Genomic DNA, 12,934 nt, shown 5'->3' with positions numbered 1-12,934 from the left:
CTCTCTCTGCATGGGAGTCGTGCTGTCTGGAAAAAAAAACCAACACATTCATTTTGCATAAGATGTCACGTTCATAGTGTTAAGAAGCCTATAATATACACAATGGTGCATGCAAATTTGTTGAGATGGGTGTGGCACTGATGGTTACATTAAGAACCAATCAGAGCCCTGGCTTATTTAATATTCAACATGAGAGGTGTGTCCATAACCGCATGCTAATATTTTTCACTTTTAATTCAGTGGCTGGTCCACCTGTTATGAATAACACTGTCAGATTTGTCAGTGGCTTTGAAATATCGTTTGCCAACAGCCTTCTTAAAGGACTAGGGTCATAAAAATATGACTGCCATGACAATAAAATTGAACCGCTCTATACAACTGTCCACTGCATTCATTGGAATATGATTTCACAATATTTTTATGCAGACGGTCAGTAAACTACATCATTTTCTTTTCTGTCAAGGAGGCCATGACCCTGACCCTCTCCTTGAACTGATCACGTCCCTGAAAGCAAACCTGTGAATGAAACAAGACAGCCATCTGAGAACAGCTATGTCTGAGAACAGCTATGTCTGAGAACAGGTACGTCTGAGAACAGGTACGTCTGAGAACAGGTACGTCTGAGAACAGCTATGTCTGAGAACAGCTACATCTAAGAACAGCTACGTCTGAGAACAGGTACGTCTGAGAACAGCTACGTCTGAGAACAGCTACGTCTGAAAACAGGCACGTCTGAGAACAGCTACGTCTGAGAACAGGCACGTCTGAGAACAGGTACGTCTGAGAACAGCTAAGTCTGAGAACAGGTACGTCTGAGAACAGCTACGTCTGATGTACACACTTAGCTCCACATAGAAGGCTGAATCCTCTCTGGGGAGGCAAGTGGAACAAATTTGATTGGTGGCCATCACTATGAACGCCCAGAGGTGATGTGACGGACAGTGGGGGAGGCTGGATGACAACCTTGGTGTGCCTCCATGGTTGCAGTTCTCCGCGGTTACTGTGCAGGAGTGTCGGTCCTAGCTGGCCAGTACAATCTGCTCAGGTGACGTTCCGCTGAAATCAGGGCTAGTTCTGCAATCGAGATCGCATCAGTCAGATCCAGAGAATATAGCCCTCAGCAGAGAAGACTGTGGTCTACAGTGCAGCACGTGAAGTTGACTGCTATAGCTAGTCTGAATAAAGTGTCTGGCTTTCATCCTCAGCCTGGCAAATGTCACGGGTCATGTTTGATTTCGTACCGCTTCAGGGAACACTGCTCCCTTTCGGATTTTCCCGACAGAATGCCTACGAATGTAATTCTTTTCTCAACATCACTGAAATACACCAAAATATTTAAGCGAATATAATTAACCTCACAAGAGCCATGTTAAAGGTCACACTGCCCAAAATATAAACATACTCCAGAAAAGTTTCCCAAATCAACTTTGTTGAATTCAAAAATAAATAAAAAAAATCCCCAAGAAACCACTGTGTTTGCAATGCTGTCCTGCTACAAAAGTGTTGTTTTGACTGAGAGAACCGTCTAGAAGTCTGTGGGCTCTGGAGCAGACCAATCGTGAGCTGCGGGATCCGTCTGACCTGTGGACGGCACCAGGAACTGGGCGCGCTCCAAAACCACACGCCTGTCCGTACCAGCAAACCACGCTGATGGCGAGAAGCCTCCGTTAGACCGAGTCGTCGCTGCTGTGATTCGTCACCGAGCGGTGAAGGGGGTTTCCCACGCTTCCATGGCGTGCCCCGATTCCGGGCAGCTGTGCGCCGACATCAATTCGGGTTTCAGGCCTCACACACGTGTGCCGACACTGACTGCAAGCAGCCACGTGCCCTCACACTGACTTGAGTCAGTGTCACGTGCCCCCGACACTGATTAGGTGCAGCCGTACGTGTTTCTTGATTGCAGTCCTGTCTGCTAATCACAAAGGGGAGAGAGATTAACAACGTCTGCTCATCAGAAGGATTGGCTGGCAGACGCACAGCTCACATCTTCCATCTCCATAGGAACTGATTGAAAACAAGACAACACGGCTTCTGGTAGCTGGTTCGAGGAACTTCAACACACACACACGTGATCCTCTAAGAGAGAAAGACCAACCATATGCTGGTCGGAGTGGTGATTGATCTGGAAGTCATATTCTGAAACACCTCCTGGGGACACGGCCTGCTGGGAAGTCCGATGGTCAGATCGATTTACTCTTCACGCCGTGAGAAAGACCATGGCAGTGATCAGGAGCGTAATGAAACTCCCGCACGATTTGTTTTGACGAATGGAATCAACCCAACCATCTTTAGCTGTTCCTTCACATGTCTGACACGCAGCGTAACGTGTGTATGGAACCTTCGCCTGACCACGCATACATCTTCAATGGTAATCAATATCATATTACAATGGACAAGAAACATGGATTAATGGAGCAGCATCACGAATGCTGTTATTGTAGTCAGTCTGGATGGTTCACAACCCACGTTTTCCAAAAACTGAAGGGCTGTGGGAAGAAAACTCCACCAAGTATCACTATGAAAGGTCAGTGTTCTGTTTCATAATTATCATCTGGTGGTGGTTTGGAATGAACTAGGAACAGACTTGTATTCTGGAGACGGAGAAGGAGACAGAACTCTCCCCGTTTGAAGCCAAACACGGGCTCGGCCTGGAATATGACCCGCTTACCTCTCCTGCTCTTCAGTACAGTGCTGTGCTGCTTACCCATGAAAACTAAAGTTTTAAATGTTCAGTCCTACTCTCCAGCCAGACCTTGAGATGAGGTTAGGGAACCAAACCAGATCTATTAGCCATCTGATCCAAAATGCACACACACACACACACACACACACACACACACACACACACACACACACACACACACACACACACACACACTCACACAAAAAAGTGATTTTTGAAATTATATAAATGTTGAATTGGTGTTTGGTTATGTATTATATCATAGTATATATGCAAATAAACAGCTTACATTTTCTTATAGAAGTAAACAGCCCAAATGTTATGATGTGGAGAATGTGTGTGTGCCTCAGTGTGTTTTGGTGGTCTGTATCTGTCATGCACCTTTACTTGTTCCCACAGGAGTGAAAGCTGTTGTTTTAAACCTTGCACTGTGCATTGTGTGTGGCAGTTGCAGATAAGGCATCAGCTGAATGCTAAATGAATATTGATGAACACAGGTGCATATGTATAAAGCTGGGCAGAAAATGATGGTGCTATAGTGACAGTTGTGCGTTGACTGGATGTATAAGGGTTGTGGAGTGTGTTGATTGTGAAGCGTCCTTGGGTGTTAAGAAAGGAATTATATAAACTTAATTCATTTATTCATATTTCATCTGCGAATGCTGATCTGAATTGGCTTGTGTGTTTAATACGATGGAGAATATGATCATTTGGACAGAGAAATATTGGTACTCATTCTTGCTCATTAAACAACAGGACTTCTCATTGTTAGATTTGAACCCCAGCTGAGCCATACGCCACCTGTGACCGGACGCACTCCAGGAAACAAAACTGCTTACTGCTAACGCAAACCTAATGCTTGAAAATGAACACCAAGGACGTAGCCTTACTGTCCATGGGTTTTCTGAAGTGGTGTTTGTAGTAATGGTGTATGGTGACTGTATATTTAGACATGAGTATTGTTAGTAGAACTGATAGTAGTACTGAAGGGGAGCATGATGTACAGTGACTTACAATGACAACCTATAATTTATTACCATATAATACTAAGAATGAGTAGCTGTGAGAAGGGAGGCCTGAAGGTGTTGGGGTGGTTGGTGGGAGGGGTGGCAGGTGGTGGGGGTGGTGTGGCAGGTGTTGGGGGTGGACAGCAGGTGCTGGGGTGGATGGGAAAGCTGGGAAACGGATCTTTTTGGAAGCATCTCCTGCTCTTTTGGTTGCTGCGGGACGTTTTTTTCCCCTGTGCATTCTGTTACACCCAATAAATCAACAGCATCCATCGACGCTCACACTGTACCACACCACATTCTCACGGAGTTCCTCTCTCCCTTCTGCTGGGAGGGGCGGTAATCCTCTTAAAATGCTCTTTAAGCAGTCGTTTGTCATCCTGGGTGTTGCTGGGATGCCCTGGGCTTTGGCTGGGGAGGGAGGGAGGGAGGGAGGGGGTGATAAGGTCGGTAAAAGCAGAAGAGACAGACAGAGAGAGAGAGAGAGAGAGAGAGACTCGTACAATCATTACCCCGAATGCCCGTGCCGGTTGTGACTATTGTCTCGCACTCTGCCATTTGTTTGTTTGTTTGTTTGATTATTTATTTATCTATCACCTGCAGTTGCTGTAAAGTTGATCCTGCTGCGCTGTTTCTGTACACAGTCACAATCGCAGAACACCAGGCCCGGGTGGTATCGACCCCAAAGAGTGCAAAACACACGCATTAGTGTCATTACCATCCTTCTCTCAGATAACAGTAGAGGCAGTGATCGCATGGGGGGGAACAGGGGTCATTTCCTCCAAGCCCTTAATGGTGAAGTCCATCTCTTCAGCAGTCAGATGGTTCCACTGCTCCTCATAATCTCATTCTACTGAGGAGACAGGTGTGTGGACTTGAGTAGCTCTAATGGCTTATCAGAGGCTGTCTGCAATCTGTTTGGCCGCACTGTGATCCACTCCTTTATATCGATTCCAGTCGCGCTCCGAGTCCCTGGGAAGCAGGTTGGAGAGGGGCGGCACCTCCGAGGGCCTCCCGGGCACCGTGTAAATGACCAATCACGCGCGGAGTCTCCCAGGCACCGTGTAAATGACCAATCACGCGCTGAGTGGCACAGCACGGTACAGGAGCAGTCAGAGTGGTCTCCGGGGTAACAAGTGTGTTCTCTTTAGGGGACGTGAAGGCTCTCTCATGCACACTAGCATGAGCAGATGCGCATAACACACGTGTGCCTTGCGTGTGCTGTGCACACCGCTGACATTAAAGAGGTCTTACTGGCTTTAGAGCGGACACTGGCAGCAGACTGACTCTTGGATAACAAAGCGGGTTGACTTGTTTACAGATAAGACGCCGTAATCGTCCCGCCGCACCACTGGAGAAATGCGATTTAACTCAATTTATATGTAAATGAAATATTTTGAGTTAATGAGCTTACTGTGTCAGGCAGAATCGGCAGTGCTTTCCTGGTCTTCCAGTGCAAGATGGAAACTGCAGTCAATGTCATTACCTGCTCTTCCCTCTCTCTCTCTCTCTTTCTCTCTCTCTTTCCCTTTTCTTTCTCCCTTCTCCCCACTATCTTTGTCTCCCTTTCTCCAGCTCTCCACCACACACTCTCCCTCTCTCTCTCTCTCTCTCTCTCTCTCTCTCTCTCTCTCTCTGGCAGGATTTACATAGCTTACGTGGACTTATTCACAAGGCTCGGCTGGTCTGAATCAAGCACAAAAAAGAACTGAAAGGTGTTGGACTGGTGATTGAAGCGAGATTGTATCAGTGTGCCGAAGGCCACGTCTCCGCTTGGTTCAGGACCGAGTCTACGGTTAAACCAGACAGATGCGCCATGGAATTGTTAGTTAAGATACTGACATCATCTTTCCTGATGCAGTGAATTCATTTCACTTTCATTTGCTTGTATTTAAACAACCTCTTTCTCTTTCTCCGTCTTTTAGCACTCCTCTCTCCCTCCTCTCTCTCTCTCTTCAGTAAACAGGGGAGGGTAAACATTTTAGCCACATCTTTGTGGGAATGAAAAATCAACATATGAGTCATGGTGCAGTAAGTGGCAGCCACGCACTAGAGAGAGAGAGAGAGAGAGAGAAGAGTCAGCATTATACACCATGGAGAGAGGTAGGGGAGAGAAAGAGGGGTAGAGAAAGTGGGAGGGAGAGGTGGGGAGAGGGAGAGAGTGAGGGAGAGAGAAAAAGAGTGAGAGAGGGCATGAAAGAGGAGATGAAGACTGAATCTCAGCATTATGATTAGTGCAGACACTCTGAACTCCAGCACTCATGGCTGGGAAACACCATGCAGTACACACACACACACACACACACACACACACACACAGAGACACACCATTATACACAGATACACAAACTGAGTAAGCAGCTGGTTCAGTTCTTTTTTGGAAACTTTATTAGTAATCTGGTTCTCCCATGCGTTTGTTATTTGATTTGACAATAACAAAACATCCATGTCAATAACAGTACGGAACTTAGAGTGAGAATGGGAGAGAGACAGAGAAAAGCTACAGTCCTGTGTGTGTGTGTGTGTGTGTGTGTGTGTGTGTGTGTGTGTGTGTGTGTGTGTGTGTGTGTGTGTGTGTGTGTGTGTGTGTTTTCACACTGCCACTCCTTTTTTGATGCCTGTTCTTCATCATCTCATCCTCCAGCTCAAAGCCCAAAGCCACACTCGAACCATCACCAAGACCTCATCATTCACCCGCGGGCCCGTAGCACTTCCTCCCCACAGCGCATTACTACCCAACACTTGATGGTGATCACACTGGAGTGGAGCGCTCAGGGCCAGGGGAGTTGATGAGATCTGGGGCGTGAAACACCGCTCTCACCCAGGCTGCGGCTGGACACCCCGTTGCGTCTGTGGGCAAGCGTTTTCCTATAGATTTTACCCTGGGTCCATTTGTGTGGCGCACGTGCACGTCGGCGGACAATCGCATTGCCTACCTCAGCTCACGCCGGCTGTGCTCCCGGTCCGGCCATTTATCAAAGTTGGCGTGTGGAAAATGCGTTTTATGAGGAAAGAGAGGACGAAGCGTATCAATATTGGTTATTTTAATTGCGGCGCGGCAGCTGCGATACGGCACAGTCTTTTCTCAGCGCTTCCAGCCGAGAGAGCTGTCTGCCGGCGACTCGGCATCACGCGTTTCTACCCTCCAAATGGTTCTCTTTGTTCAGGACTGAACCACAACAAAAACTCAGTATAGCTTCCCCTCAGTTTCCCCAAATCTCGCCCGTTCAGTCCAGCTAAGGAAAAGTTTCCAAGCTTTTGCAGTGGAATTAGCTGCGTTTTTATGATAGGCTGTCACACATACACACACACACCCATACGCCCCATATACCTTTAGAAATCAGAAAAGGTTTCTACAATAGCAGAAACAGCCCCAGCACTGCTGGTCGATACACGAAAAATATTCCAAATAGTGACTTTAAAACAAGTGTGTATGTGTGTGTGTGTGTAATGCGGGCCCACACACACACACACACACACACACACACACACACACAGGTGTAATACAGACCAGCAGAACAAATGAACCAGCTGCTAATTACCTGTGCCCATCTGAGACGGCTAATAGAATGCAGACCAGTATTAGTCACGACGGACCCCGACAAGGGCCGAGAACCATCCAATCACAGCTCAGGAACCTGCCTGCCCACAACATGGAAGCTCCTGTCAGGAACACCAGCCACCCGTCTGAATGAGCATGTGTGTAAGTACATGAGTAGGGCCCAGAAGGAGACTGGTAACACCAGAGAACACTACTGAGAGACAGAGCCGTCCAACATGGCTCCAAGACCAGACAGACCAAACTAGTCGTTGCCTGATGACTCGATTCTAATCGAAGACGATTACCCAGGGGCTCAAACGTGTGATGCATGAGATGCACTCTCCCCACTAGACCTGAGTCTTCCCAGTCACAACATCAGTACGAGTGCATCTGGGTGCAGACTCAGAAGTAGAACTATAATCATCTCCTCTGCCAGGAAGACATCAAGCTGAACACCCAGATGGAAAGCGACAGTGACTCACTGATCCTGACCAGAAGGTTCAGCAAGGACACAGGAATGAGATTCTAGCTGGAACAGGACGGTCCTGATTCCTAAAGAGCAAAGGTGATCAGGACAGGGAGAACCGAACTTCTCCAAGGCCGTATATCAGACCTGGTCAGCTCCAGGAGGCAGAAGAACACCAGGTTCCATGTGACCCCACAGGCTAAGACTGCGTAACATGAATACTAGCATCAAAACAACAAACAAACAAACAAACAAACAAACAAACAAACAAACCCATGCCCTGCCAGTCAATGTCAATGTCTGAATGTGCTTCTTGTGCATACCTGCATGCACACACACACACACACACACACACACACACACACTCCTTTTAAGATTGTTTCCTGCAACTGCACATAACCTCTCTGATAATGAACAAAACACAGTGGTTATTCATACACACCTGTAACCATCACGAACTGCACTTTCTCACATAATTCTACATAACAAAAAAGTACACGTCTAAATAAGTGCAATTAGTACTGTGTGACCATAAAGTGGACACAGCTGTAGTTACCCAAAAGATGTGGCCGTGTTGTTTTTTATGTTTTGTTTCTTCCTAGAATAGACATTTTAAAATATATACACTTTTCTAAAGACAGTACCATTTGCAACATACCTGCATACACACATACACAGTTTTAGATACTGCACATAAGGTCTAAAAGAGGAACAGATTTTAAACAGATTTTCTTGTTCATTCTCCAGCACAGTACAACCGTCACCCAAAGCTTGTGCAAAACCTGTGTCTGCATAGTCCATGACTCATCACCCCATCAGGAATACAAGAAATAAATTCACCAAAACAGGCTCTAATACTTGTCAAAAACATGGCGATTAACCACAGTGACAGATACTAGAAATCAGACTTGTGATGACGGATGTCAGTGTATACGTTCTTAGAATATGACACAGTTCCACTTCCAGCAAAGTGCTACTGGGGTAAGGAGAGCACAAAATGACAAAATTAGCAGAACACTGTAAGCATTTTGCAGTTGTGCATGTGCAGGGAATTGTAGTCCAAGCTACCTAGAATGTGGTATTAGCATAGAAGAAATATAAAATAATTTAGCTCTTAACAGGGAATATGAGAAATTATTTTTATAAGCAATAATTTGGGGAGAATTCACAAAACCTATTAGCTCTGTTACACTAACATTAAGGCAGGACTGTAGGACAGTACAGACACACTAACACACACAGACACACAGACACACTGTGGGCAGTCATGGCCTGGTGGTTAGGGAACTGGTCTTGTGACCGGAGGGTTGTGGGTTTGATTCCCAGACCTAAGGCCATGACTGAGGTGCCCTTGAGCAAGGCACCTAACCCCAACTGCTCCCCGGGCGCTGGGCTAGGGCTGCCCACCGCTCTGGGCATGTGTGATCCACAGCCCCCTAGTAATCACTAGTGTGTGTGTGTGTGTGTTCTGACTGCACAGATGAGTTAAAAGCGGAGGACAAATTTCGATTGGGGTGTAAAAATCACAATTGACAAAATATGGCACATTTCATTTCACAGAGAGTCAACCAGCCCAAGAGGAAAACAGCTGTGTTAGTAGATGTGGCAGGCCCAAGAGGAAAATAGCTGTGTTAATAGATGCAGCAGACCCAAGAGGAAAACAGCTGTGTTAGTAGATGCAGCAGGCCCAAGAGGAAAACAGCTGTGTTAGTAGATGCAGCAGGCCCAAGAGGAAAACAGCTGTGTTAGTAGAAGGAGCAGACCCAAGAGGAAAACAGCTGTGTTAATAGATGCAGCAGACCCAAGAGGAAAACAGCTGTGTTAGTAGATGTGGCAGACCCAAGAGGAAAACAGCTGTGTTAGTAGATGCAGCAGGCCCAAGAGGAAAACAGCTGTGTTAGTAGATGCAGCAGGCCCAAAAGGAAAACAGCTGTGTTAGTAGATGTGGCAAACCCAAGAGGAAAACAGCTGTGTTAATAGATGCAGCAGACCCAAGAGGAAAACAGCTGTGTTAGTAGATGTGGCAAACCCAAGAGGAAAACAGCTGTGTTAATAGATGCAGCAGACCCAAGAGGAAAACAGCTGTGTTAGTAGATGTGGCAGACCCAAGAGGAAAACAGCTGTGTTAGTAGATGCAGCAGGCCCAAAAGGAAAACAGCTGTGTTAGTAGATGCAGCAGGCCCAAGAGGAAAACAGCTGTGTTAATAGATGCAGCAGACCCAAGAGGAAAACAGCTGTGTTAGTAGATGTGGCAGACCCAAGAGGAAAACAGCTGTGTTAGTAGATGCAGCAGGCCCAAAAGGAAAACAGCTGTGTTAGTAGATGCAGCAGGCCCAAGAGGAAAACAGCTGTGTTAATAGATGCAGCAGACCCAAGAGGAAAACAGCTGTGTTAGTAGATGTGGCAGACCCAAGAGGAAAACAGCTGTGTTAGTAGATGTGGCAGACCCGAGAGGAAAACAGCTGTGTTAGTAGATGTGGCAGACCCAAGAGGAAAACAGCTGTGTTAGTAGATGCAGCAGGCCCAAGAGGAAAATAGCTGTGTTAGTAGATGCAGCAGGCCCAAGAGGAAAACAGCTGTGTTAGTAGATGCAGCAGGCCCAAGAGGAAAACAGCTATGTTAGTAGATGCAGCAGGCCCAAGAGGAAAACAGCTGTGTTAGTAGATGTGGCAGACCCAAGAGGAAAACAGCTGTTAGTAGATGCAGCAGGCCCAAAAGGAAAACAGCTGTGTTAGTAGATGCAGCAGGCCCAAGAGGAAAACAGCTGTGTTAATAGATGCAGCAGACCCAAGAGGAAAACAGCTGTGTTAGTAGATGTGGCAGACCCAAGAGGAAAACAGCTGTGTTAGTAGATGTGGCAGACCCAAGAGGAAAACAGCTGTGTTAGTAGATGTGGCAGACCCAAGAGGAAAACAGCTGTGTTAGTAGATGCAGCAGGCCCAAGAGGAAAATAGCTGTGTTAGTAGATGCAGCAGGCCCAAGAGGAAAACAGCTGTGTTAGTAGATGCAGCAGGCCCAAGAGGAAAACAGCTATGTTAGTAGATGCAGCAGGCCCAAGAGGAAAACAGCTGTGTTAGTAGATGTGGCAGGCCCAAGAGGAAAATAGCTGTGTTAGTAGATGTGGCAAACCCAAGAGGAAAACAGCTGTGTTAGTAGATGTGGCAAACCCAAGAGGAAAACAGCTGTGTTAATAGATGCAGCAGACCCAAGAGGAAAACAGCTGTGTTAGTAGATGTGGCAAACCCAAGAGGAAAACAGCTGTGTTAATAGATGCAGCAGACCCAAGAGGAAAACAGCTGTGTTAGTAGATGTGGCAGACCCAAGAGGAAAACAGCTGTGTTAGTAGATGCAGCAGGCCCAAAAGGAAAACAGCTGTGTTAGTAGATGCAGCAGGCCCAAGAGGAAAACAGCTGTGTTAGTAGATGCAGCAGGCCCAAGAGGAAAACAGCTGTGTTAGTAGAAGGAGCAGACCCAAGAGGAAAACAGCTGTGTTAATAGATGCAGCAGACCCAAGAGGAAAACAGCTGTGTTAGTAGATGTGGCAGACCCAAGAGGAAAACAGCTGTTAGTAGATGCAGCAGGCCCAAGAGGAAAACAGCTGTGTTAGTAGATGTGGCAAACCCAAGAGGAAAACAGCTGTGTTAGTAGATGTGGCAGGCCCAAGAGGAAAATAGCTGTGTTAGTAGATGCAGCAGGCCCAAGAGGAAAACAGCTGTGTTAGTAGATGTGGCAAACCCAAGAGGAAAACAGCTGTGTTAATAGATGCAGCAGACCCAAGAGGAAAACAGCTGTGTTAGTAGATGTGGCAGACCCAAGAGGAAAACAGCTGTGTTAGTAGATGCAGCAGGCCCAAAAGGAAAACAGCTGTGTTAGTAGATGCAGCAGGCCCAAGAGGAAAACAGCTGTGTTAATAGATGCAGCAGACCCAAGAGGAAAACAGCTGTGTTAGTAGATGTGGCAGACCCAAGAGGAAAACAGCTGTGTTAGTAGATGCAGCAGGCCCAAAAGGAAAACAGCTGTGTTAATAGATGCAGCAGGCCCAAGAGGAAAACAGCTGTGTTAATAGATGCAGCAGACCCAAGAGGAAAACAGCTGTGTTAGTAGATGTGGCAGACCCAAGAGGAAAACAGCTGTGTTAGTAGATGTGGCAGACCCAAGAGGAAAACAGCTGTGTTAGTAGATGTGGCAGACCCAAGAGGAAAACAGCTGTGTTAGTAGATGCAGCAGGCCCAAGAGGAAAATAGCTGTGTTAGTAGATGCAGCAGGCCCAAGAGGAAAACAGCTGTGTTAGTAGATGCAGCAGGCCCAAGAGGAAAACAGCTATGTTAGTAGATGCAGCAGGCCCAAGAGGAAAACAGCTGTGTTAGTAGATGTGGCAGACCCAAGAGGAAAACAGCTGTGTTAGTAGATGCAGCAGGCCCAAAAGGAAAACAGCTGTGTTAGTAGATGCAGCAGGCCCAAGAGGAAAACAGCTGTGTTAATAGATGCAGCAGACCCAAGAGGAAAACAGCTGTGTTAGTAGATGTGGCAGACCCAAGAGGAAAACAGCTGTGTTAGTAGATGTGGCAGACCCAAGAGGAAAACAGCTGTGTTAGTAGATGTGGCAGACCCAAGAGGAAAACAGCTGTGTTAGTAGATGCAGCAGGCCCAAGAGGAAAATAGCTGTGTTAGTAGATGCAGCAGGCCCAAGAGGAAAACAGCTGTGTTAGTAGATGCAGCAGGCCCAAGAGGAAAACAGCTATGTTAGTAGATGCAGCAGGCCCAAGAGGAAAACAGCTGTGTTAGTAGATGTGGCAGGCCCAAGAGGAAAATAGCTGTGTTAGTAGATGTGGCAAACCCAAGAGGAAAACAGCTGTGTTAGTAGATGTGGCAAACCCAAGAGGAAAACAGCTGTGTTAATAGATGCAGCAGACCCAAGAGGAAAACAGCTGTGTTAGTAGATGTGGCAAACCCAAGAGGAAAACAGCTGTGTTAATAGATGCAGCAGACCCAAGAGGAAAACAGCTGTGTTAGTAGATGTGGCAGACCCAAGAGGAAAACAGCTGTGTTAGTAGATGCAGCAGGCCCAAAAGGAAAACAGCTGTGTTAGTAGATGCAGCAGGCCCAAGAGGAAAACAGCTGTGTTAGTAGATGCAGCAGGCCCAAGAGGAAAACAGCTGTGTTAGTAGAAGGAGCAGACCCAAGAGGAAAACAGCTGTGTTAATAGATGCAGCAGACCCAAGAGGAAAACAGCTGTG

The sequence above is a fragment of the Brachyhypopomus gauderio genome, unplaced genomic scaffold, assembly GCF_052324685.1.
Source record: "Brachyhypopomus gauderio isolate BG-103 unplaced genomic scaffold, BGAUD_0.2 sc103, whole genome shotgun sequence".
In the NCBI taxonomy this organism is placed as follows: domain Eukaryota; kingdom Metazoa; phylum Chordata; class Actinopteri; order Gymnotiformes; family Hypopomidae; genus Brachyhypopomus; species Brachyhypopomus gauderio.
This window is presented reverse-complemented; position numbering follows the sequence as displayed.